The 13344-nt window shown below is 43.3% G+C and overlaps 2 pseudogenes; both read right to left on the reverse strand.

Moving 5' to 3' along the window:
• Nucleotides 1-2069: 2069 nt before the first annotated feature.
• LOC105468481 (ADP-ribosylation factor 1 pseudogene) lies at nucleotides 2070-2663 on the reverse strand (annotated as a pseudogene).
• An 8378-nt stretch (nucleotides 2664-11041) lies between these two features.
• LOC105468482 (neuropilin and tolloid-like protein 2 pseudogene) lies at nucleotides 11042-11702 on the reverse strand (annotated as a pseudogene).
• Between the last annotated feature and the right edge of the window lie 1642 nt (nucleotides 11703-13344).

The raw sequence follows: 13344 nt of genomic DNA on the forward strand, positions 1-13344 counted from the left end.
CTGAGGTCAGGAGTTCGAAACCAGCCTGGCCAACATGGTGAAATCCCGTCTCTACTAAAAACACAAAAAATTAGCCAACGTGGTGGTGCACACCTGTAATCCCAGCTACTCAGGAGGCTGAGGCAGGAGAATCGCTTGAACCTTGGAGGTGGAGGTTGCAGTGAGCCGAGATTGCACCACTGCACTCCAGCCTGGGCAACAGAGCAAGACTCTGTCTCCAAAAAAAAAAAAAAAATTAGTTTTTAAAAAGTTAAAAAATAAAGTCCCCCTTTATCTCTAGTAATTCCTCTTTATCTTGATACCTACTTTGATCACTTTTTTTCAATAATTAAGGTTTCACTCTGTCACCCAGGCTGGGGTGCAGTGGCACACTCATAGCTCACTGAAGGTTTGGCCTCTCTGGCTCAAGCAAACCTCCCACCTCGGTCTTCCAAGTAGCTGGGACTATAGGCACATGCCCCTACACCCAGCCAATTTGTTAATTTTTGTAGAGATAAGATCTCCCTGTGTTGCCCAGGCTGGCATTGAAATCCTAGGCTCAAGTAATCCACCTGCTTCTGCCTCCCAAAGTGCTGGGATTATAGGAGTGAGCCACCATGCCCAGGCAATTTTATTCTATAGCTATAATTACAGTGCTCGTTTGTCAAAATGAAAACAGAAGACAAATATACAAAACTGTTGATTACCAATCATGTATTAAAAGCAGTAAGAGGTTCCATAACACCAAATAGACCAGTTGTAATGTTTTCCCTAAGATAAATTTAGCAGCTCCAGCTTCTTCAGTGTTTATCAAAATACAAAAGAACCAAGTAGAAGTCGTCTTTATCGATGGTAGATGAGACCCCTGCAGGCTGAGAGAGAGCAAGCTACATCACACTTGGAGATGGGTGTTCCTGAGGGGCTGTGGGTTTAGATGGGCAGCCTGCCCAGCTCTCACTTGCTACTGCCAGTGAGGCCCCAGACATCTCGCCCATGTGTCTGAGCAAGCGTGAATGCTGGGGATGAAGGGCCCATTTTGGCCCTCATGCTGACTAAGGGACAGTGGGGCCCTGCATCCCCCGAGCTGGCCACAACAGGTGGGCAAGTGGGCAGGTGGGGGCCTCGGCCTGTGGGGGAGAGTAAGATGGCCATGAGCTCCAAGCCTGGCCCCTAGTAACCTTGGGAGCACAGGACAAGCACAAGGCTGTGGAACACAGGGTGACCCACGGACAAGCGAGTTGTGGGGATCTCTATTGTGACCATGCAGAACTGTGGGCTGCCACTCTACTGCCTCACATTCCTGAGGGGAACGACTGAGCTGGCAACCCACATCCAGGCCACAACTACAAACCTAGGCTAGGCAGGTCTCTCTCCTTTCCATGTGGTCAAGTTTTCTTGGCTTGGATTTTTAGCTGTTTTTTAAAATGCACTGAGTTCTGGTTAAAAACCAACCACCTGGCCAGGCGTGATGGCTCACACCTGTAATCCCATCACTTTGGGAGGCCGAGGAGGGTGGATCACGAGGTCAAGAGATTGAGACCATCCTGGCCAACATGGGAAAACCCCATCTCTACTAAAAATACAAAAATTAGCCAGGCGTGGTGGCTTACGCCTATAGTCCCAGCTACTGAGAAGGCTGAGGCAGGAGAATCACTTGAACCCGGGAGGCAGAAGTTGCAGTGAGCTGAGATTACACCACTACACTCCAGCCTGGCAACAGAGTAAGACTCCATCTCCAACAAAACAAAACAAAACAAAACAAAAATAAACAACCACCAAAATGGATCTCAACACATCTCAAAAGCCAGGGGCACATCCCGCTCTCCCCACGCGGTGACTCCTGGAGGCCAGATGCCCGTGGGCCTACATCCCTCCCCAGCTCTGAACAGTGAGTTGATTTTACTTTTTACAATTAAAAAAAAGACTGAGTAATATTGCATAGGAGTACCAGAAACTGCTGCACTGGAAATAAAAACTATTTACATTAAATAAAAAGACTGGCCGAAGTCTTTGTCTTCCACATTTACAGCACAGTGAGATGCATATGGTGACTGAACCACGGAGGCAGCTTCTGGCACTCACACCATGAACTACACATTTGCTACATGAGAGTAAAGTGGAAGGCAAGGGGAGGAGTGAGAGGACCGGGGTTCGTGTTCACTTCCGGTTTGGGAGCTGCTGGGACGGCAATCCGGTCCTTCACAGAGCCTGTCACCACTGATGGTGCGGGTGGCCTGAATGTACCCGTTCCTGTGGTATAGGGAGTGAGCCCCAACGTGTCTGTGATCTCGGCTGCATTCCTGGTGTTGGGGAGGCCCCGCTTGTTGGTGAACACCTGGAGGACTGCATCCCAAGACTGATCCCACTAGCATCCTCACGAGCCCCTCCTGGACCTCGTCCATGAGCTCTCTGTCATTGCAGTCCACCACGAGGATCAGGCCTTGTGTGTGCTGGAAGTAGTGGTGGTGGCCTTGTCCTGGCCACCCGCATCCCACAGGATAAAGCTGATGTTCTCGTACTCCGCGTTCTCCACACTGAAGGTGGGGATGGTGGTCATAATCTTGCCCAACTTCAGCTTGTACAGGATTGACGTCTTCCTTGCAGCATCCAGGCCCACCATGATGATGGGCACTTCTTTTGCGCCAAACAAAGCCCTTTAAGAAGTTGGTGAAGATGTTCCCCATGCTTGCGAGTGGGTGGAAGGACGCTGGCCAGGGACACCTCAGTGGCGGCTCCCCCAGCCAGGCATTGGTTCCGCTCCCTACTTTGGTCTTAATAGAAACACAACAGTTCTCTTATGCTTATTTTTTCATAAAATCTTTTCTATCCTTTTGCTTTCAAATGATCTGTGCTCTTGTGTTTAAAATGCATGTCTTATAGACAGCATATAATTGGATCTTGCCTTTTAAAATCTAGTTTGACAATCTCTGCCTTTTAATTACAGTGTTGTTTGGTTCATTTTTATTTAATATAATTATTCACATGGCCGAGTTTAAGTTTAATGTTTTGCCGTTCGTTTTCTCTTTATCACACTTGTTTCTTGTTTCACTGTTGGACCTTTCCAAAACTAAGCAAAGAGTGGATCACCTTAATCAAATCAGGGATTAAATTATTAGAAGCCTCAGTCCTTGGCAGGGATGTTCTAGTTCCTAGTTGCTGTTAACACCTAAATATCAGCCCTTCATATTTTCCAACTAACAGTCTTGAGTATTTTCCAAAGCTGCTCCTTTTGGGAGAGCTGTAAGCCTTATTTTATTTCTAGTCTTGTGAGAATCCCCAAAACTTTACCCAGCTTCCTGGAAGCTCAACTTTTGCTTTTGGAATCAGCAACCAAATTGAGCGGTAAAGAAGCTGCACTTTCTGGCTTTACTTCAGGCTTTGCTGGATCTTGTCCTGTCAGCTCTTTGCCTCAGTAACTTTCTGATGCTTTCATGGGCATTCTTTATATTTTGTTTAGGTTTTCTTTTTATCGTCTTCAGCAGGATGGTTGGTCCAAAACAACCTAGTCAGTATTGCTGGAAGCAAAACTCATCATTATCATGTTATTATTTACAGAAAAAACAATTCACAGATGTCATGGCCTCATCTCATAGCCTGTATAACTTACTGCTATATAACTTGGAGAAGTCATTGCCCTGCCCTAAGACCTGAGTTCCAACACTGGCCAAACACTCAGAAATATTTGGTCTTTTATATATTTTTTGAGATCTTGCAGGGGTGAACTCCAAAAATAATTTTGTTTTGGTAGTTGATTGTTTTTTAATTCAATGGAATTAACCTGCATTATTGGTGATTATGTAATTAAAGTTCTGAGGCAGTTAACAATTTTTATTATTGGGAAGGGTCAATTCATTTGATGTAATCACAGCATGTTATCAATAGCAAACTTAATTTTGCTTTGTGCTCATATTTCTCCCTAAATATTATTTATTTGCATTTAATTTATTTTAGCTTAACAAAGATTTACCCAACCCTCTAGTGACATTTTCAGGACATGATTTTAAATGACACGTGTTATCCAGTCCCATTACTTTGTCTTATTTATTTTGTTGTTTTGTCAGGATTGGAATAAGTGACATGTCATGATTTATTTATTTACTTGTAAAGAGTTTGATTTAGGGAGCATTGCATTGGAAATATACAAGTAAATTTGGTTTCAAGCATCCTAATCTGTTTTTCACTTGATGAACTGAGATTTTGATTCCTTTTTAATAAAAAAGGGGGGGATGTCATGTAAGAAAGCACCCAATGAAAGCAGAACCCAGAAGGAAGGGTGAGGTGGGAGAAACTGGCTGAGAGGGAGAAGATGTTGAAAGACTTTGGGAGATCAAGTTTGTCATGGAAAGGACAACGGGCTGGGAACAAGAAGACCTGGGTCCTAGTCTCAGAGCTTCTGGCTGTCAGACTTTGGATAGGTCCCTTCTGCCAATGGGAAGCTCAGGAAGATGAGGGTAGGGAGAGCAGTTCTGAGCAAAGTCCATGTCCAAGGGAGGTGGAGGGTCTCTTTATCCAGTTAATTCTGAGGAATTCCAAAAAGTAGATATCCCAGGCCTTCCTTGCATGTACTCTAGGATCAATCTACCAGTAACTTCCTATCTCTAGCCCTCAGTTTCCACATGTATAAAATAAGGAAATTGAAATCAGTAATCTTTAAGACCTCTTATAAGCCCTAAAATTTCAAGACTTTGAAAGGAGATTTTAAGATCCTACCCAGCTTTAGAAGTTTGGAGGACCTTTGAAACTGATGCAGAATTTTGTGTGTGTCATGTGTATGTACAGATGTGCATTTTTGGGGGGAGAGGGTTCTTAATATCATCATTAGGTTCCAGGATGTTCCATGAATGCAAAAATATCAAGAAACAAATGGAAAATTAATCTTAGTAATTTAATTATAATAATCTAACAAGCATCTTATTGAATAGCTTCTACGTATTCCTATGAGCACATAAATGAATAAGATGCAGTTCATGCCTTTGAGGAATTGTTAGTCAACAAATCATCAATGTAAGTTGTATTGGTTCTCCTGGGATGTGTTGAATTGGGTCAAGGGTCCGAAATTCTGGGTTCTAATCCTAGTTCCTGTAATATTTGGCTGTGACTCTGACCCTTAGTTTGCTCAATCAAGAAATAGATTTAATAAAACATATTTTGCTCCCTTCTTAAGGTGGTTCATTCAATCTATAGGTTAGAGCCATGTTAGATACAAGGGATACAGCTGTGAATGAAACTGAGCCTGCCCCATGGAGCATAGATCAGTTGGTAATCTATGGATTTGATTTTCCTGAGATAAATGTTACAGTGTGGGTGAGAAGTGAGAAATAGAAACTGTTATTCACCTCAAACAGGAGCCTGAATAAATGGCTTTATTTTCTCTCCTCTTCTTCCTTTTATATTAAATTGAACTCAGAAAATAAAAAAGCATCTATCTAGACCACCCATTTGTCCACTATGCTTCCTGAATACAGAGAGAGAACAGAGATGGGAACTGTGAGGTTTCTCTAAGGGACAGCCATATGTATTTTGCAAAGTATTCTCTGGGCTTTTGGAGATACTTTGGTTGGAGGATGCTGGAGGCAGCTGCTGGGAACTGAAAAGGATTGAGAGTATATAATGATGCTCCCAAAATGATCGGTTGAGCATAGGATAAATGGCATTGTTTCAAAACCACATAGAAATAACTATATTACTAAATACTTAACAGCCTTCTAAAATAATATGGGGGCATCTCTATAGGTCAGAAACAGAGAAAACAGTAAACCATCAGCAGTGTGTATATTAGGGACAGACACTTAAATGAATGTATTCAATAATCTATATGAGATAAAAGAATGAATAAAATTCATTGATTTTTGAACAAGGACAGTGATTATGAAGCAAGAACAAGCAGTTAATTTGTTATTTTAACAAGTGCAGCAATTCTGAAGATTATAGAAGAGTCAATCTGTAAACTCTAAGGTTAATTATAAAAAGATAAAGAGGTAGAAAAGATGAAAGTAAAGATAAGTAGAGGGGACAGAGCAAGAAGATACAACATACCTTCAATAGGGGTTTAAAAAAAGATAAAATAAGGTGCTGGAAAGATGACATGGGAAAATTTACTGCCTGAGAAATTCCCAGAACTGAAGGAAGACTTGAGCTCTCAGAACAAAAAAAAATCTACGAAATAGAATTAAAAAAAATGAAACCTGGGCACAATGTAGCACTGCTTCAGAATAAGCCCCGAAAGGGAAACCTAACAGCTACCATAAAGGAAAAGCAGATTACCTCCAAAGGGGTACAATCAGTGCCATCAACTTCTCAGGAGCCACATCAGATGCATGAAACAATGAAGAACCAGCCTCAAAGTGCTGAGGATATGTGTCTTTGAACCTGAAACTCCATATCTAGCCAAGTCTGTGTTTTAACAAGCCTTCTAGGAGATCCTGAGGCATGCAGAAGTTTGAGAACCACTAGGCTGCAGCATGCTCTCCACAGACATCTAACTCAATGACTCATTACTAACTCCTTTGCTCCTGCAAATGCCTGGAACTTGGCTTGCCAAATTCTGCTCACTTTTGCCAACACCTGAAGTGGATGGTATAACAGGGATATATCTTAACCTAAATGAGTGAAATCACAAGGGGGTTGAGTTACAGACATTCATAAGGTAGGTTGGAGTGGGACAAGGAGGGGCTGAGATAAGAGGTGTCATTTGGGGATCCAGATGGCTTTCCAGCAGCCACCCACATTATACGGGATGTTGCTTACTTGGGAAATGGACTTGGTCCATGGGGAAGTGAGTCATCCTTGTCTTCCCTCAGCCTCAGTACTCTAGAAGTGGAGGCTCCTCTGGCTAAGCATGTGTCTGTGTTTAATGATTTCTTTGCACCAAGACAGAGTCTGAAAGAAAGTTTGCAATCAATGTATATGAAGGGCATGAGACCCACTTGCTTCATTTTCAAAAGGTGTATTTTCAGTCTCTCTGGGAGATGCCCTGAAGAAACTCTTTAGAGATCTTTCCTCCCAGCTAGTTCGGGTGTTTACTGTCTGTCTTTTCTAGCTCTGAGTCCAGTTTTCTGCTTCAAGGACTTTTGTCATTTTTACAGTGTTTATTTTTCCCCTTGGATAAAAGGGAAAAAAAAAATGGGACTTTCTATCAGTTAGCAGTGGAAAAGTGGTTTAAAGCTTTGCTTTTCAAATGTAGTGGTGATCAGACTTGTCTCATAGGGACCCAGAGCCTGGAACTAAAAGGAGTGGGTGGAAGATGGTCTGGAAGCCTGCAGTATCACTGTGTACTGTGCCTTGGGCTCAGCCCCAGGTTAGATCGTCTTATTCATCTGAGAAGGAAATGTGTTTTGGATGGAGGGATGAATGAATAAGTGTTTTTATTTTCTGGTTGATTTGGTTTCTGTTTCCTGGCACCTAAGGCAAAATGATCAATCCCTTGATAAATACGTTGAAATCTTTGTATAGCATCCCATAGCATACAGAGTGCTTCTATGCTCACTGTTTTTGACTGAGCCTCCCAGGGGCACTCTGAAACTTGGAGAAGTGTCACCCAGTTCCGCCTTTGGGACAAAGAAGCTGAGTCTTGGGAACACTTAAAACTATACATTCAGGAAGGTGCTGAATTGGGACCAAGAGTCTGTCTCTTTAGATTTTCTCCTTAGTTAGGCAGGTAATGGAGCAAATTCATCTACCTTCCATTCAGGGCAGGGGAAGGAGAGAGTTTACTAGAAAACTACAACCATGAGAGTGATAAGGTCCTTGCTGCTATGCAGAAAATGAATTATCTGGTCCCCGTGTGTCATTACCAACTGGTAACAACCTGGAGGCAAGGGGAATAAAAAATTTGTCATCTCAGTCTCCAACATTAATTCCTTGAAAGGGGTCTGAATACAATAGAGAAAATTGTATTTTCAGCCATGCTTGCTCAAAAAGTAATGCTATCTAAATCAAGGGCATAACATTAAATCACCATTACAATTCGATGAAAGAACCTGGAGAGGAGGAGGATAATGTGGTGTGGATTTGGGGAGAATCAAGATTAAACAGTCACTGTTGATTATGATAAAGAAGGAGAGAGTGGTGAAATAGACAGTTCCGGAAAATCGCGATGCTACCACTGGGTATCCAAAGGCTACACGGGGTAAATTTGGAATCCATTTTTCATTTTCCTTACTGGTTGTTCTGCACTGGTTAATAAATATAACTTTGCCTCTCACCCCCATCTGGGGTACAGGAGAAAGTGATCAAAGGATCACATTTTAAAAATGGGTTTTATTATTTAAATGACTGGTCTTCTCTTTTTATTCCTATTGTTTGAAAATAGTTGAGTTCCTTTTTTCTGATTACCATGCTACAGATGTTTATCGTAGAAAGTTTGGAAAAAACAGAAAAGCATAAAGAATGTAAAAATCACCCGTAGTTCCACCACACAGACAGCAGTAATATTAAGGTGGTATTGTATTTACATCTAAAATTTCATCCCCACACCCATACACAATCCACTAATTACCCCAGTTCTCATCAGCCTATGGTTGCTACTAAAACCACTTTAGGGAGAAGCCCTTCTTTTCTTCTCTTCATACTCTGTCCTCTCTTTGGAGGGACACATTGCCAAGGCTTAAGGAAGGTGGTGACCAGTGCATCCTGATTTGCTAGGGACTTTCTGATTTTAGCATGAAAACCCCTACATCTTGAGAACACCTCAGTTCTAGGTGAACTGGGATGGCAGGTTTACCTCTATCTCTTCCTCCCAACCCATCAGCAGAAAGCAAGACTGATTCGGTCCTGGAGAGCTGGTGGGAGGCTGGTACTTGGTGGCCATGTTGCTCTGTTGAGCAAGGTTAATGTGCTAAGGTCACTGCTCATTCATCTCAGGGCTCTTGCTTCCTGTTGGATCTGTGCCCAGGCACAGTGAGCCTCATGAGCACACGATTCCCTGTCTGCCTTAGCAGCACCTAAAGCAAAAAGACAAAGCAGTGGATTGGCTAATAAGTTAGTCCTGCTATGCTTGTCCATCTACCTTCCATTCAGAGCAGGGGAGGGAGACAGTTTACTAGAAAACCATGACCTTGAGAGTGGTAGAAGCCTTGCTGATATTGAGACAATAAATTCTCTGGTCCCCATTTGGCTCATTGTGCCCGTTGCCAACTGATTACAACCTGGAGGCAAGGGGAATGGGTATTTGTAGTCCCATCTCCAACACGCAAGTGCCTTGATGTGCAGATCCCCTTAAATCAATGAGAAAACTAAGGGTTTTTGATACGGATGCTAGGTTGGCTTCTAGTGTAATGTAGCTTATTGTAGTATCATCAGACATGAACTGAGTGTTTTGTATATTGTGAATTGAGACATGAGAGAAATTTTTCTTTGCTGGGGAGATTCATTAGAAAAATCAGTGAATTTGGGTAGTAATGGCTTGTGATTCTTGCAACAAGTTGGTAGATTTCCTAAGGACAGGGTGTGACTTGAGTTGGTGGCTCTGGCTCAGTGAAGGCTGAATCAAGGTCAAAGATGAAGCCTCTCACTGGAGCCAGCTTTGGCAGTCACGGAGCAGGCGCGCTAGTGTACCGTCTTCCCTCTGCTCGCTTTGCCTCTGTAGCTCCACCATCCTCCCTTTTCCCACACTTTAACTAGACACCTGGCACCAGCCCTTGAGGAACTCTTGAAGCCCTAACCATGCTTCCCATCAAAACTGACTGTCCTGAGGTCCTTTAAGGGGGTGGTAGAAGCAGCAATGATGAATCGAGCCTGACTATCTGGGTGAATTTAGTGTCTTGGCAGCTCCTTCTGCCTATGCCCAAGGTCCCCACCCTCCTCTACGAGCCTGGCGCTGATGCTCTCTGAGTAGGAGTTTGCTGCGTTCTGACTCCCACCTTTACTTTGTCTCTTCTTCCTCTTTCTGATCTTGCCACGTTCCATCCTGTCCCCTTCTCTGCCTGGGAACTTCAGAGTCAAGGTCGAGTTTGATGGTCTTCCTGACTGGTTTTCATCTCTACCCAAATTTCTGAGTTTTTTTTTTTTTAAACTACCCCACATCTCTTGATTCCTCCCTAGTCTTCAAGCATTCTAAACCACCAAGGCCAACAGCACCTGATAAACCAGCAGAAGCCCATCTCTGGCAGCCCTACCAGCCGGCCCATACTCAGAGCAGAGAGCAAGGAATTTGCTTGGTTCCCAAGACAACCATCTCAGATCCAGAGGGGGAAGCTGTTCAGGGACAGAGCAATAGGTTTCTCAACTGATTCCTTTCACTGGGGTTCTTGTGGGTTAAGAGATGGGCCCCAAAGGGAGGGAAGATAGGGAGCCAGCAGGTTACATCACACAATAACTGGAATTTGTTCTGTCTCTGTACAACACAGAAAGTAGTTTCACAGCCACAATCTCTATGCTCACACCAAAGGCCTATGGGAGGGACAGCCATGGGCAGGAGGCTGATGAAGGCAAAAGAGCATCAGCTGTGAAGCCTAGCTGCTCAGGGTTCAAATTCTGACCTGGTAAGTCACTAGCAGAGTAACCTTAGCCAGCTACTAAACCTCTCATCTAAATTGGGGAAAATGCCTTTCTCACAGGGTTAGGAAGATTAAATTATATAGTGCATTAATATACTCATCAGGGAATGTGGCCTATTAAATAATAGCTGTTACTACTATGTCTTTTTTTTTTTTTTTTAAGTGTATCGTGGGATCAGAATATTGACAGAGCTGTATCAGTCAAGAGCAGTATTCCCCCTTGCTAAAACTAATAGGCAGCCCAAACCTGGCTCCATCTAACCACCTCTTCCAATACTCTTTAACTGGTGGTGCTTTATGACACCAAGCAATGGATGATGATTATTGTTTCCACGAATAGAGTAAGTTCCTTGATTGGTTTAACATATATAGACAGCCTGAGAGAATAAAAACATCACCATACAATAGATTAATGGTAAATCAAGGTCTTCGTAGTTGCGGCAGGAGAAAAGGGTTGGCTGCTGGAAACAGTATGGTGCCCTGGAGGTTGCCTACGGGAAACAGTATGGTGCCCTGGAGGCTGCGAATGTACACACTTAGGAATTCACATCACCTTTAGCAGAAGATTAGAATTCAATGGATATGAACGCTTATGCAGAATCTTCTTGCCTCCTGAAATAAATTTCACAGGGAATCTCCTCCGTTACTCAGTCTTCCAGCGGCTGTTCAGGGCACTTGTGTCCCTGTTCGAAAGTGTAACTACTTTTCTTGAAGGTGCTATTGAACGTTTTCATTGGCTGTGGTTGTGCAAAGTCATTTCGGAAAGGAAGTTCCATGGAACTGAGGTTGGTCCTGCTTTGTTTGATGCTGGAGGTCAGAAACCCCCAGTGGTGGTCATGGATGCACTGGGAGGTGGTGGAGGAGTGCCACGTCTTCTGGTAGTTGTTCAGTTCTTCTGACAAGTCTGTCAGATTTGCAGAAATGTCTTTGTCCCTTAGCGAAAACAGTTCATAATGAAGAGGATCAAACATTTCTTGGAACCCGATTTTATGAAAAGCAGTTTCGTAAGCCATGACGTTCTTTTGAGACTGTTTCACTTGTACTAAAACAGCAATAATGAGAAGGACTAAGACAATCTCTGAAGTAATGCCAATAATTGTCCCATGAGTTTCAGTGTTTTGTTCAAATAGTCCGGCCTTTTCTCTTTTCTTTACAATGGTTTTCATCCCAAGGATATGCACAATTTTGGACACCATTACAGACTAAAGGATTATTGATGCACATGTTGCTATGTCAAAAGACAATGCTGCCTGTGCAGGGAGCTGATGATCCAGCAATTTTACTTTTAGCTCTATACTCCACAGAATGGAAAGCAGGAACTCAGTTACTTGCACACCAAAGTTCACAGCAGCATTACGCACAATAGCCAGAAGGTGGAAACAGACAAAATGCCTATTGATGGGTGGGTGGATAAACAGTATGTGTTATGCTCAATGAAGGAAGCAAAGAGCATTTGAAACCTGCTAAGCCAACGACCTTGATCTGTCCACACTTGTATCACTCCTATTCCTGTTTTAAGCGTTCCGTCACTGGCCACAGTGCTGCAAAACTTGGCCTTCAGGTTTTCAATATAACTGGTTTCATCATAGACTGCAACAAAGTTTCTCTTGCATTTATTTGAGCACTCCATTTGATAATCTAGGAACCTCAAATCCTAGCTTTTGGAGTGGCTTTCATGGTCCAGATGCAATCAATGACTTGGCCAGGTTTTATTTTCTCTTCTTGTTCTACCTGACTAGAGTGCACTATTCCGTCTGCTCTCGAGAGCTCAAACCCACAATCTGCTAGGTAAGTAAAGTCTGGATCTAGAATAAATGAATATTAGTTCTTTTCATCAGAACTAAACTTAATCCACATGAATCTCCCTGTTGATCTGATTAATGGAGGGCTTTTCATGCTGCAATAACCATCTATAAGGGGAGAGAAACCAAATGACCCATCTGGAACTTCCAAGTGATCAAACCGACACTCAAATGATGGCTCTATATAATAATAATGTTCATCAAAACTCAATTCTTTCACATGGAGCAGCTTCCAAAATGTAGATACACTCCTTGTTTGGATATGAGATAGGATAATTTGGTAAAGCAAAATGACCTCCATTGCTGGTTTGAACCGAAATGTCACACTGGATTGCAGGAATGTGCTTGATTCCAACATTTTGTCCATCTCTGAGGGCTGAGCAGAGCCCCTCCAGGGCCATGTTCCCTAGCTGCCCAGCGCTTTGCCAGGGGCTGAGGCTGCGGCGGCACTGTTCCGTTCCCATCGCTGGCTAGCAGCTGCCTCCCCGCGGGGCAGGGCTCAGGTCCTGCAGTCTGCCATGCTCGAGGGGTGCCACCTCCCGCCCCTACGCACCCCGCCATCCGCCCACGACAGGCGCCACCTCCTGCTCCGCAGTGCCTGGTCCCATGTACAGCCTGGGGGGCCCAGGAGTGCGAACTTGCTGCATGGGGTCACTGAAGTGTTACTACTATATTGCAGATAAAGAAACTGAATCCTTAACACGTGAGTCATTTGTACAAGGTCATATGGCCAATTCGTAGCTAAGCTGGACCTCAAACCCTGCCTACTGATGTCTTACAGCCTTAAAAGAGGAAGGGAGAGAGGAAACAGCGTGTCTTAAGCTTGTGAAAATAGCTGTCGATTTCCAGAAGATTATCACGCAAGACCCAAGCCACAGGTCTAGGTTTTAATATCCTTTATTGAGCACTCACTGTATGCCAAGAATTTAACTTTATTATCACATTTATTCTTCATGGTTCACCTATAAGTTTGGGGCTATGATCACCATCTTTCTATCTCAGAAGGAAGGTTAACTTGGATTTAAATCCAGTTCTGCCATGTTAATGGCTTGTTCTTAATCACTGTG

Source organism: Macaca nemestrina, chromosome 8 (genome assembly GCF_043159975.1).
Source record: "Macaca nemestrina isolate mMacNem1 chromosome 8, mMacNem.hap1, whole genome shotgun sequence".
In the NCBI taxonomy this organism is placed as follows: Eukaryota; Metazoa; Chordata; class Mammalia; order Primates; family Cercopithecidae; genus Macaca; species Macaca nemestrina.